At 31.3% G+C, this 14,829-nt stretch overlaps 1 protein-coding gene across 1 annotated transcript in view; it reads left to right on the top strand.

The window, feature by feature from the left end:
- The first annotated feature begins 2,100 nt into the window (after positions 1-2,100).
- The window catches only part of LOC108903668, a 42,398-nt gene continuing 29,669 nt past the window's right edge, over positions 2,101-14,829 (top strand). Inside the window, exon 1 of the mRNA XM_018705916.1 lies at positions 2,101-2,221. The gene's annotated coding sequence lies outside the window, so the exon portion shown is untranslated. The remainder of the gene's footprint in view (positions 2,222-14,829) is intronic.

A 14,829-nucleotide genomic window follows, 5' to 3' on the forward strand; every position in this document is an offset into this window, starting at 1 on the left:
TTTTAAAATACTGTGTGAAAAAAGCATTTTAGGCCAGATATGCCGTTTTTGTTAAATAAAATTAGGGTTGTTGATCAAATTTCAAAAAGTAGATAATATAATTCTACACGTACTAACTAGTGTGTATGCACAATTAAAGATTGAGAAATCCATCAGAACAGTTTTAAAATAAATTATTTAAAACTGATTTATTTTTATTATTTTAATTATTCATAATTTATTTGCGCAATTTTACAGTTTTAGAGAAAAGGACTTGAAAACTGGGAATGGGAGTTTTTGATGGCGGGTTATTCATATTTGAATTCATTTATCAGGTTACTAATAGAGGGCCAAATAAAAATTGCCCATCGTAATTCTTTTATGCAACCCTCTACGCAAATTTGAATAAAAAATATGATTAACTGATTATTTTTAAAGGAAAAAGGTATACTTGCTTGATATCGATAAACCTCCCCAGTTTCAAGATATTCCTACTTGAATAATTTAATGCAAGCAAACTTTCTGACCACGCCTTGTAAGATTTATTTACTAATCCAAGTAACATTTATTTTATCCAACCAACAATAAATTTACAATAAAAATAAAATTTATGGAATAAATAATAAATGTAAATTAAATCTTTAACACACTGTATATCTTAAACAAGCAATATTTTATTAAGGCATATTTGGCTAAATTTCATTATTTTTATGCATATAATCTATGATCCAACCATTATGGACCACCCTGTCTAATATTTAAAAATCCTGTTCTGCATGAATATACAGGGTAGCATAAAAGTATGGGAACCCCAAAAAATCTCGCGAGATATGCTTTTCCGGAAAAACCAAACATAGGGAAAGTTAGGATTTTTTCCTGGCTATTTAATGGTGCCCATGCCATGACCACTGACCAATTACGTGGTCAAAATTCAAGATGGCGGTTCCAAGATGGTGGATGGGGTTTTTTAATTTTAATCAATGGGGACCAAATTTGATATATGGGGGTTTTGGGGGTCACTGGCTACACATTCGTGATCAGCAACCCCAAAAACGGCCGTATACCATCTTTGATGCAAATCGACCGATTTTCAAAAAAATCATCCGCCATCTTAAATCCGCCATCTTGAATTTTGCAAATTTGACTTCGGATTCGTGATCAGTGACCCCAAAAACCCCGGATACAACGTTTGGTGCAAATCGGTTTTCGAAAAAAATCGTCCGTCATATTGGATCCGCCATCTTGATTTTTTAAATTCGACTTCAGATTCGTGATCAGTGACCTCTAAAACTTCCGTATACAAAATTTGGTGATAATTTTGTCTGCCATCTTGATTTCGCCGCCATTTTGAAATTTTTTTAATGGTCATATCTGAACGTAAAATTTTCCGCTCTCTCCATTTCCGGGGTCAAAAAGGGGATTCCCATTTAAAAAAATTGTCTTGACCCCATAATGACCTAGTGGTCAGTGGTCAGTGGTCAGTGGTCAGTGGTCAGTGGTCAGTGGTCATGGCATAGTCACCATTGAATAGCCAGGGAAAAATCCTAACTTTCCCTATATTTGGTTTTTCCGGAAAATGCATATATCACGAGATTTTTTGGGGTTCCCATACTTTTATGCCACCCTGTATAAAGTTAAAGTATTCTTGGAAACTATACAGTTCTGCTACTTATTGACGTTTAGATAGATATGTAAGTAAAAAATTTGAAAGAAATTAATTGTGTCTTAGAAACAACTGACTATCGTGCATGTTGGTATCTAAGAAAGTGTTTGGGCATTTTTCTAAGGTGTAAAACTTGACAATTAAAGGAAATCACGTGAATAATGTTTGTTAAGTAGAAACTATTTAGTGAAATTACATTTTTCTAAATGCCGACTGATTGTCGACAAAATTTTCTCAAATGATACATAAATAATTAATTCTGACACTGTAGTATGTATAGAATTATATTTTTTAGCTCACCATATACATCTTCCTTTGGCTACATCATATTTTAACTGGTAAATGGCAGCTTTCAGTGTTGTTCACGTTGCGTGCAGGGTAATAAGCAGGCGCTTATAGCATTTGAAACCTATATCCTTTTTCAAACTACAAACTTTATCAAACTTGTGCATCCTACGCTGCTGTTCACATCGCTGAACGACGAAAAATATGTTTTGTTTCGAGGAGAACACGACGATCTATGCGAATGATAGCAAACACAACGGTTTATTGTGAAAAATAACGTACACGAAATGATTTGTGAGTGTTGTAGGTAGTTATTTTTTAGTTTTATCGATATTAGACAACTGCACTTGCTCTTTTCACTTTTGTGTTGCATGTCACCATTTTTTCTTTACTGTTAAGCTGCCGTGGATGGGAGGAAATTAATAATAACATAGGAGCAAATAGAAATAAAGTAATAATTAATTCCCATGATTGGCTTTATTCCTCTACAAGTTGTTTTATGCAATAATAAAAGCTTGTAAAAATAGCTAATAAATGTTATGTGTGAATATGTGTATAGGAATTCTAATTATCTTAATATTAGTAAAACTGACATATTGCTATGATTCACATGTTATAACAGAAAAACTTTACTTGAGAACATTTTAAGTTTTAGCCAAACTTACTCTCAAGAAATTCTAAATACTTTGGGCAAGTTTTTCCATTAGCAAATCTTGAAATTTTCCGATATTTAAAGAGGAAAAATATATTTCCTGTGAAGCAAAGTAATGATATAATAACTATTTGTTTACTAGAATATCTTATTATTTTTTGAAACAATTGCACTGCTTTTATTGAACCATAATTAAGGCAAAATGCGCCTAAAATAAATCACTGTTTTTTTTATTCACCCCAATATTAGGCGGAATAAAAAAATACATTTTCCTCTTTTCTTTTTAAAGATAAATGTTACTTGAAACATAGAACTATGATACATGCAATCCTTCTATTAAGTACAATACATATTTTGCATATTTTTGTATTTCGAAAAGTCTACTACTACCTGTGTTACCCAGCTGTGAATTCGAAAAGTGTTTCTATTCTCTCCTTTTTATGGTATTTACACTATAAATATATTAACAGGGAAGCAATAATTCTTTTTGTATTTTTTTCAATATTCAAATAGAACAATAATTAGGTATACCTACAGAAAAAATGTATCTAAATTTATCTCGGTAAAGTTAATTTCAATAAATCGAGCAGTAGTTAATTTAATTTTATGTTAAACAAATAACAAAAAAAAGTAACTGGACAACTCCAAAGAAAAAAAATAAGATAGTATTTGGATCTTACATCACAAATAGAAAATATCCTCATTATAAGGAATGTTTTGACACTATTGAAAAACATGCAGAATTAAATAGAAAATTCATATTCGATTGTTAAAAATAAAAAAAAAATGTAAAAGATTAAAAATTTCAGTAGAAAGCAGAAATTACGCGTGTCCCAAAATTCATGCAGGAAGTAATTTTCTATAGAAAACACAAGTTGTTGTCATTCATAAAATTATACAGTATAGAGTTATATATTGAATAGCGTATCGAGCAAATACAGTGCTCAATTTCCCCTTGGCGAGGGTAGTCACGGGGGTGTTGGCATAAACTTTAGACCTCAAAAAGCCCTAAAGACAAAAGTGCAACGGCGTTAAATCGCATAATCTTGGCGGCCAATTCTGATCACCAAAAGAGGAAATTACACGACCAGGGAATAACTCATGCAGTAATTGAATTGTTTCTCGGGTTGTGTGGTATGTGACATCGTCTTATTGAAACCACATGTCGTCTATATCCATATGTTGCAATTTAGTTATTAAAAAAACTAGATTATCATATCGCGACCATTAACTCTTATTGCCACACCAGCTGCATTTTCGAAGAAGAATTGTCCGATGATGCCTCCAGTCCAAAATCCACACCAAAAAGTGACACGTTGTGGATACACTTGTTTCCCAAGAATACTCTTGGATTCTCTGAACTCCAAATGCGACAATTGAACTTTGCAAACATGAAGATGTAAATCTTTGGTTCGAATACGCTGTAGAGAGCTTCTCAAAATGTCCAAGTCTTGACCACGGTGCCGATTTGATGTTCCTGAACTCTCAGCAACACTTTCACGAACTGCTTCGATGTTTTGTCACTAATTGATCCAGTTTCCTTGAATTTTTCAATTAATCTCTTCACAGTTGATGATGTTAAATCACTATTCCGACCATATTTTGTACGAAAATTGCAAACTGCGGCTGCCAAAACTTACGTTATTTTTATAATATTTCTCAACAATGAAAGTGCATTGTTCTTTCGTGTAGCGCTCGATTTTTAATAACCCTGAACTGTCAGCTATCACGCTGTCTTTTTTTTTTCGTTGGCAACACTTTATCGTAAAAATTCAAATGTTGCGTAAATTTTGGGACACTCGATATGTGAGTACAAAATTGAAAAAAAATACTTTTCACTTTGATATTTTCGTAATATTGAATACATATGCAGGGTATTTCATAACGAACTATTGGTACTGTAACGACAGAATAGGGCAACATGGGCAAGTACACAGTGACTGAAACAAGTTTTTGATCAAGAATGATTTTTTAACTTTTACTAAAACTATTTCGCTTATAATATTTAGAGGAATTAATTTATTATTGGTATACATTAATACGTCAATAGACTGTTGAAATCAGAATTCATTGATTTTCTTCTATTGTTCAAGATATGCAACTTTAAAGGTACTTAGTCCCGTAAATGCCAACTTTTTTAAGTACATTGAAATCTCAGGAAAATGGAAAAACAGACGGTCCTATATTTAGAAATGTATCAATTTGAAGTAAATCACATTTTTTCTCTAATTTTTATCTACTACCTAATCTCTACCTCGAAAATTAGATATTTTCAAACACGCGTGTATAGGATTTTTTTTTATTTGCAAATAGACATTTTGATATCACCCAGTTTTTCAAGCAAATCCGTTTATTTTGATTTGTACAATTTTGTACAATCCTGACTGAGTAAATCATGGTGGATACCAAGGACAATATTTTACATGACTGTATATGTGCCAACTAAAACTAACCAATAATGATAAAGGCGTAAAAGCTACAAAGAACTCTACTGTGCATGTCAAAGTCGGATCTATCTCAAGATCCCTTGAAAAATTTCTATAAAGAATTTTAAATAGATACAATATTGAAAACATGTTTTGTAAATATTTTCACAATACTTCATTCAACTACAAACACAGAGGTAGACATAAATAGTAGAATTCAATAGGACAATGTCATTAAATTTTACTGCAATAAAACTTATATAAGTATACTCTTTTTTTTGTGGAATTACACGAAAATAGTTTTTATAGGTACATTACAATTATTAGAACAGTTTTTAGCATAAAATGAAGGACCACAATAATATAATAATTTTTACAAGGCATTTTATTCGTAGTATAGACAAAATCTGATCTGGTGACCTCAAACTTTGGTTTGGGCATAGTTAACAATAACCTGTTCAAACGCATTGACGTTCTACATGATTCTTCATTACAGGAAATCGATCATTTTGCGTTGTCCGACCATAAAAATAGTATTGTTTAATGTTTTTGTGATCATTCTGGAAAAATCCAGATCCCAGTAGACTAAAAAAAGGTTAAAATTTCAGACAAATAAAATAGTACATTGCAACTAGGTTTTCAGTTTCTAATCCAAAAATATTCAATCAGCTCATCTTATATGCTTCTCATTCTACAAGTTGTGATCATTAGAGTGAACCTATTTTATAATAGATTTGCATAATCAGTATTCAAATATTTCAATGTCCTTGAAAAAATGTTTACGAAATTTGGTACATAATCACAATTGGATTTTAAATTTCTTATACTAACATATTACTTTGCTTTAGTTATTAATTAAATTAATTAAGTGCAGTCTGTCTTATCAATTTCCGTTTACTTGTAGATATGGTTATATATGGTTAGTTATATCGTGCTTAAAACCATATAGGGATTTTTTGTTATAAATATAAATTTCTTAATATTGCTCCAAAAAATAAATAAATAACTAATGTCTACAACAGTAATTATTTTGTACTTTTAATGATTACATTTTTTTAACTGTGTTTCTAACAAGAAATTCCTATAGATGTTTGCTGTTCAATTCTAGTTAAATTTTGAAGTTACGGTCGTTTTTTTTAACAGAGTCAAAAGTTCCAATTGTAATTAAAATGGTGGAGATTCCAAAATACTCAGTAGCGTCGAAATTCAATAGAGTTCTTAAAGCAATGTCTCCTGGTATCTCCGCTACTGATTAACGTAATTACTATGTACAAGTACAGTGTGAATTGAATATTGTGAAGTCACTGGTTCAAGTTTAAGGGCCGGTACAATAGTTACAATAGTATATTCACAGTCTAATCGCATCATTAGTTAATCAAGTTTTAACCAAGACTCAAAGTACCGGGCCTAAGTCAATTATTTTAACGAACATTTTTGAAATATTTTAAATGTGTGTTTCAAAAATGAAGCCGCTTAGGACATGGGTTCGTAAGAATACTTCATTTTAAATCGATCCAAGGAATAACCTTCTGAGATATTTTTGCGTACTTAAATTACACCTGTATATTTCTATTATAGTAGCGTGTATTAGGCAATATTACGAAGATAATGGGGTTCATTTTTAATCTTTAATGATTAAAATAAATGGGGTGTCTAGGTTATACCCTTTGACTAAAGAATTTAACAACCATGGTATCAGCCCGTGAAGGGCTTTCAAATTATTTGTGTGAGAATATTTAAATCCTTTCTATGGTACTATTGTAAATTTTGTGAATTTTTATTTTCACAACATAATGTCGGTAGACAGACATCCAAATAACTAGTTTGTTCATCTGTTTTTCATTATATTGATGAGGACTAATAGATTCAAAACCGGTCTACAGGGTGTAAGAAGCTTGACTGACATTACTTCAGCATGAGATAGAGTAATCATAAATGAACAAATAATATAGGGGAGTTTCATTACAACGTGACAACAGCGCTTAATCTAACGCTACATCTGATGTATACCACGTGTGCACGCGGCAGAGTTGTCCTATGGAAAAAATGTAAACATCTATTATTGTGAACATTTAGTAAATTTCAAGACAATTGTTTTCCAGTTTTTAAATAAATATGTAAAATAAAATGTATCAATTTTGTAGTACGAAGATATCTTAAAGTTTAGCTCGAATTTTAGTAATTATGAATCTCTTAAAATAGGAATTTAACTTTTAATCGTTATGCATTTGAAAAATATGTAATTAAAGTACTCAAAGATTCACGTCGTTCAAGTAGACATACATATCAAAAATAGTTTAATTTTTTAAACGCACAAGTACAAAACAAACTACAACATATGCTCAAAATGCCCGCCACCATTTTCGATGTACGCACGACACCTTTGTATCCAATTTTCGCGCACTCACTGGAAAACACCTCAAGGAAATAGTGTTACGCAAAAAACACTCCGACACGGTCGAATCCAGATACCATCCAAATTGCACATTGGTGGTTGCTGGATACCTTAGGACCGCTGCGTCGTTGCCACATTGCTCGATATGAATTTTATCGCACTTAATCGAAATTTTGTACATCAAGTTGGAGATTTTGATCATTTTTTTCTCGGAACTGGTTGAGTTTAGGACCCATGTCATTTAAGGTATTTTTGTTTATTTTAATGTGTTCTATCGTCTGTTAAAATTAAGGTAGTCAAACTTCTAACACCCTGTATATCTGGTAATTCTACTGATAAATTAACTCTAGCTGTTTACTAGATATTGTGGGTGTAATTACTGGACCAGGTTGTAGTCCGCAGAGTAGTTGTTTCCCACAATAGAATTAGTATAAAACTTTATTAGTGCGATATTAGACATGTTTTAAAGGTCACTCTGCCAGTAGATAAAAAACAGTTCGGAGTTACATAACCTTAAAGTTATTTTTTTAAAAATTAATGTGCTGCCATAACTTTTTTTAGTTGAGATATTTTTCAAATTTGGTATACTCATAATTGGTAATAAAGTGTACCTTGCTTCGAGTCGATAACATTAATCGGTTTCAAGAAAAAAAGGTATTTAATATTTTTGGGGGCAATCCAAGTGTAAACGGAACAGGACTTGAACATAAAAGAAAATAATATATACCTATTTGTTTAAGCATTAAAATCTGTCGAAAGAGAGGCTCCTCGCATGCGCTTTTTTATGTGATGTAGGACAGATATAACTTTAATAGACTTGAATAGAACATTGTACCATTACTTTTATGAAATTTTTTGTTCACAATTTTTAAGACACACTTACCTGTAGTTAAGTAATGATATTGTGAGAAACAACTACCCTGCGGATTAATGACCCGACCCAAGTGATTGTTCGGTAAAATATTTTATTTAAAAAAAATTCTAGACAGGCTATACCTTTTCATTAGAATTTTTGTTTTAAATTTAATTATGTTAGGCATATAAAATATGTTCATCCTTGACCCAATATTGGTATTTTTAACTTTCTACGCACATAGGTATTTTAACATAACAGTTGATGGTACGTAACCAACCATTACTTGTTTCCACTTTTCATTTATTCCAAATTACACTTTGTCATGCATTGCCAAAAATTCGGATACGTATATCTATCAATTATTAGCTATATGTACATTAATCTACATTTACATTTTTCTATTGCTTTAGCATAAAAAGTATCTATCATAATTTACCGAAAATCGTGATTTGTAGTACATGACAGTCGTGTAGCGTGTTATGGGATAATGAATTATATTTTAATATGACTCCGGCAAGTTGGAAGAATGCTTGGTGCCCATAAAAATCCTTTGTTTAAAAATAACCTACGATATAGGAATAAAAAGAAAACCAACAAACAAAAGTTATTATGGAGAATGACATAACGCAATAATTAGTCTAGACAAACTGACCTTTACAGTTCGTGTAAAACGCCATATGTATTAAACAATCTTACGAAATATACATTTATAAGAATTTATACGTACATATTAAGAATTACTTAATGTAAAAGTATTTACAGGAAAACAATAATTGTTTAAATAAATTCTAGCACCAAAAGGAACAGACTCCAGCTAGTTCTTTTGAAACTATTTTGATTAGGATATAATGTTTATTTTATCTGATACTAACTTTTCTTTATTCAAAAAAGTTCGATCACATCACTGTGGTTGAAACGCCGAACATTAAAAAACTTTCTATTGTTTCTGAAAAAAAATTTTACATGATTTATTAAATATTAACTAATATTCGTAGTAATTGTAAATATATTTTTTAAAGAACTGTTTGATAGCGAAATTAATGAAAAATAATTTAGTGAAAACAGATTGCTTTAATATTACAACGACGTGTTATTTTAAAATCACCATATTTTTTATGTTAATTTATAGTGTACATTAAAAAAATTACCGAACATAAAAAAAATTAAATTTCACATAATTTATTAAGTATTAACCGATAATGGTATGTAGAAATGTTACTAATAGTAAATAAAACTAATTTATGTCTTAATATATTCATTTTTGCCGTTTTACTAATAAAACAAAGATATTAATCTGATTGATATGAAATATATTTTTTTAAAATCGTTTCATGTTCTTACAAACAATTCAGTGTTACTTTTTTTAAAACAGTGTACCTATTTAATTTGTGAATATTAATGTTAATGACCTGACTGTTTTACGATAATTAAAACAGAAATATGGTATGTTTCCACTCATTCTTCTTATTCAGGCACTTCAGCATCGAGTCGATGCTCAAAATAATCCAAAATAAATAAAATACAACAAAATCGTGAACAGTTTAAATTTAACTAGAATTCCACCATGTTCCGAACGTTTCCGAGGTGCAATGCAGGTTAGCCACCGCTGTTCTGTTGCGGTATGCCTTTGAAAGCGGATACGCCGACTGCCTTTACACCTGGTATAAAACGGGAATGACCGAACACTATTTCATTTAGGTTACAATTTTAGTTTAGTCTTCGATTTTATTGGTTTACGAGAGGGTGTTCATAAAGTGCCTCTGTGTGGTGGATAATTTTATTTCAGTGTTTAGTGGTGGTACAGTTAAATTTTGTGTTTTAATCTCACTTTTTGTCAAGAGCAAATAAGATATTAGGTACATAGATTACTTCGAATATGAAAATTTTCGTGAGAATTTATGGGAGCTTTGAACATCAATACGCTAATGTTGGACGGGAACAAATTCAGTGAATGAGAAATTAGGAACCAGAAATTTTAAATGCAGTGGAAGAGGATCCTGGTACCAGTACTCGAAGATTAGCCACTAAATTTTAAGTGTTACTAAAAATCAGTTGAGCAAACAGATTATTTATTTATTCTTGTGTATTTCCCTTATTATTCTCGATTGCTACTTGAGTTTTCTGCTAGGTTACTTGTTAGGGACTGCGTCTTAATTTTATTTAAAATAATTAAATTTTCGTTTTTGTGGGATTTGTAGGGTTTGTGGCGAACACCTACTCAATAAAAGTAACGCTCCAAAGAACAGTACCTCACGGCGAGTAGTATGAAAATTTGTTTCTTAATAACCTTGCAAATATGAGCTTTGACAATAATGCACAGTTCAGTTCCCAATTGCGCATGCGCAGTGACTAAAACGCGCCATTGAGGTTGCACTAGCTTGTCCAGCGGCGGATTATGAAAATGACTAAAAAAAGTTAAAAAAAATCAGTGTTTACGACGGAACTTGAAAAATAAACAATTGATACGAGTTTCTAAAGGTTATTTTAAATATCTCGCCTTATATGCTTTATTTTCATTGGCTACAGACTTAGCACATGTTGTCAATGAAGAACATGCAGCTATATTCCTAGCCATTAATGTGTGGGGTATATGCCTGTTATTTTATTTATATTTTAATATTTATCCCTTTAATTAAAATATTTTGGTACGTATTGCATCAGATATTAAACAAAGTAAAAACTGTAACTAGTTTTATCATCTATTTAAATGTTTTCTTAACATCGTGAGATAAGACTTAAAAAAATATACTACCATTATGAACGGAATTTTGTGTGAGATGTAAGATACAAAAAATTTGTTACATCTTAGTCAATGCTACTTAATTATTAGGCTGGTGTCGCCACTAGGCAAGACAATCTTTAACTGATAATATTGCGAGAAACAACTACTCTGCGAACTATTGCTCTGAGCAGTATTGAATTATACCCGCAAAATAGTTAAGATCAGTAAACGATGGAAAAGTAGATCATACAAATATTATTTTAAAACAAAATTGATCCAAGCGAATTTTCCTAAACAGTATATTTGTTTTCCTGAACTTTACGCTATTTTATGGGTGCATAGGAAGTTATATATAATATTAGATTTTTTTTTATCTATCTGTTTATACATATAAGAACTTTTGTCACATTTGATTTCGCGACGGTTAACAAAATCCTTATTTATAGGTCATATACGCGTTTGATTGTACCTATAGATTCAGTGTGAAGGTCATGTGATGTATAGGTATATGTTCAAAATTGTAAATTAGTTTTTGTGTGGGACCTTAATTTACTTAATGGATTATCATGTTATAAGAATTTATATATAGTAGGTGCTGTATACAAACTGCCACTGATTGTGTTAATTAAAAACTACACAATTCAAATACTTTTCTGATCGGTTTCTAATATATTAGAGAAACTAATTTGAAATGACAATAAATACCGCTTTTAGGTATTGATTTGATTAAAAACTCAAGCGAAATTAATTAACATAGATTTCTAATTTAAATCACCCTTCATTTATTATACATCGCATATATTCTATTCAACATATAGGTCGTTCCAGTTCTAATCATCCAAAGAGAAATAGGTGATGAGATATTTAATTTTAAATAAACAATTTTCTATGATCATATATATGGAAATGCTTAATAAAGAGGATATTCAATTTTACTTTTTAGACTAGTTTTCCCAGATATGACGAATAATCACTTCACTGTCTCACTTTATGAAGCAAAAATGATAAAAAAACAAGTACCAATTTTTTTTTCAATTTCTGATATCACTAGCCTTTTTTCAAAAAACATTGCAGCCAAAAAGTACCGGGGCTTCTCTATATAAACTTATTTCCAAAAACGCTATCGGAGTTACGCCCCTTTAAAGGGGCAGGTTAAAACTTAGTTCATATTTTATTTCTCTCAGTGGCAAATGTAGAAGGTGTAATGAGATTTGGAAGAAAGGTTCTCCTACAGCAATATTTTTAGTCATCTGCGGCCATTCAACGGAATTGGTCATCTTTTTACGGAGTTGAAAACTCAAAAATGCGATTTAAAAACTTGATTTACTTAGAAACTGAAATATTCTTGTTTCGCAAAATTAATACATCAATTTTTAACGCGTTTACCATCCGGTCATATCATACCAGGTGCAAAGTTAATTAGCGGTAGCCTATTTTTGAAGCGGAGCTTTGGCATGTTAACAGAACAGCGGAGGCTAACCTTCGTTGTTCCCCTTGGTGAGCATTCCGAACAGGGTTGGAATCTCCTTAAATTCAAACTATTCACGGTTTAACTTTGTTGTTATATTATTTATTTTGGATTAATTTAATATGTTTAGCCCTTATTCGCTGCTGAAGTGGCTGAATAAGAAAAAAAATTAGAAACATACCGTATTTCTTTACATACGCGTTCCTAGCTACTGTTCGTATCAGTGAGTTTGGAATTTTTAGTTTATTTCTTTATTGTAAAGTTTTTTAAAATAGTAAAAATAGTTATTTTAAAATATAAATTAGTTTTATGTACAATTAGTAACGTATCTACATAATAAAGCATGTAAAAATTTTAAATTTTTAAAAACAATATTTTTAATGTATACAAGGTGAGTCAGAAAGAATGGGTCAACTGGAGATACTAGACACCAAAATATTATGTTTGAGCTCATCATGCCTTATACGAATGTCGCTGGTTTAAGAAATACAGGGTGTTCACGGTTTCAATTTTATTCTGAAATTTCTCAATAATTGAGAAAGTTTTGATAGCATAACTCTGAAAGTTGGTAGTGTTGGTTTTTTTGGTGTGAGAATTACGAATTTGAAGCTTATTTTGACGTTGTTCCTAGAGGGCGCTAGTTTCACCATATTATTTCGGTAAATCAGAACAGCAATTAAAAGTTTCAATGTATTTTGTGGGGATTTTCTTTCAGGCGCTATTTCTTTTCTAAGTAGGCTTGTGTCAAATTTTCATGTCAATAAATATTAACGTATTTTGCGTGCCTCTAATTTATTATTCGTGTAAAATTATTAGCTAGTGATAAAAAAATGCCATGACATAATAATGTTTCAAACAGTGAGATGCATGATATGATTTGTGTTTTTGCTTAGGCTAATTTTAATGAACATGCGGCGCGGCGGCCCGAAGAAATGTGCAATTTTACCCACATAGATTACCTAATTATAAACTATTCAGAAATCTTTGCAGTCGCTTAGGCGGATCTGGATCTTTTCGACCAAAAAGTAACCATGGTACTCCAGAATCTATCACAGTCGATGAAGAAGAGAAAATTTTTCTACTCGTACTCGTCGGTTAAGTGCGGCAACGGGGGTAAGCCAATCGTCCATTTGTAGAATTTTGAAAAAAGGAATGTTCCATCCATGTCGTTATACTCCGGTTCAGCAGTTATTGTCTCAAGATTTACCAGCTCCCCTATAATTTGTTCAGTTTATACAAAATATGCAAACGCAAAACCCAGATTTCATCAATAAGATTTTATTGACTGATGATACGACACTTACTAGATGAGGAATTTTCAATTGGAAGAACAATCATTTGTGATATTCCGCATGCTGTAAAAGAAAGACATTTTCAGCATAAGTTCAAGGTGAATATTTGGTGTGGTTTAATTTCTGTTGTTTTCATAGGACCTTTTGAATTACCACTCAATCTAACTGGACCTCATTATTTAAACTTCAACATAATTTAAACGAACTTCTAGATGATGTACCACTCGCTTTAAGAGAGAGTATGTGGTTTATGCACGACGGTCACAACCACATTTTGCCTTGCTAGTACGCCAGTATTTAAATGAACATTTTCCTCATCGGTGGATTGGCCGTGGGAACGAATTTAGTTGGCCACCAAAAAGTCCAGACTTAAACCCTCTGAACTTCTAAGTGTAGTCAAACTTGAAGTATGTGGTGTATCGTCAAGAAATTACTTCCGTTGAGGAATTGCGGCAGAAAATACAAGTAACCGCGAATACGTTTAAAAATAATAGGGACATTTTGTTTAATATTCAGAGACATTTAAGAGTGTATAATAAAATGTATTGAGGTAGCTGGTGGAAACTTCCAGCATTTAATTTATGGTTTGTTATTATTACTATTATCAATAATACTTATTGTTATTTTCATCTTTTGAGGATAAAAAATCACCACAAAATACATTGAAACTTTTAAATGCAAATGACTCAGAAACCGATAAAGTTAGGCGACTTAAACAAGAGTACATCTTTTATGTAGAATTGAACGTTCTTTTAGATTTTTAGCTTTTTTAAGCATAGCTCAACAGATAAAATAAATATGTTCTGATTTACCTAAATAATACGGTGAAACTAGCGCCCTCTAGGAGCAACATCAAAATAAGCTTCAAATTCGTAATTCTCATACCAAAAAACCCAACACTACCAATTTTCAGAGTCATACTATCAAAACTTTCTGAATGATTGAGAAATTTCAGAATAAAATTTAAACTTTGAACACCCTGTATTTCTTAAACCAGCAACATTGGTATGATGGGCTCAAACATAATAATTTGGTGTCTAGTATCTCTAGTTTACTGTTGACCCATTCTTTCTGACTCACCCTGTATATGG

The sequence above is a fragment of the Anoplophora glabripennis genome, unplaced genomic scaffold, assembly GCF_000390285.2.
Source record: "Anoplophora glabripennis isolate ALB-LARVAE unplaced genomic scaffold, Agla_2.0 scaffold89, whole genome shotgun sequence".
Taxonomy (NCBI): domain Eukaryota; kingdom Metazoa; phylum Arthropoda; class Insecta; order Coleoptera; family Cerambycidae; genus Anoplophora; species Anoplophora glabripennis.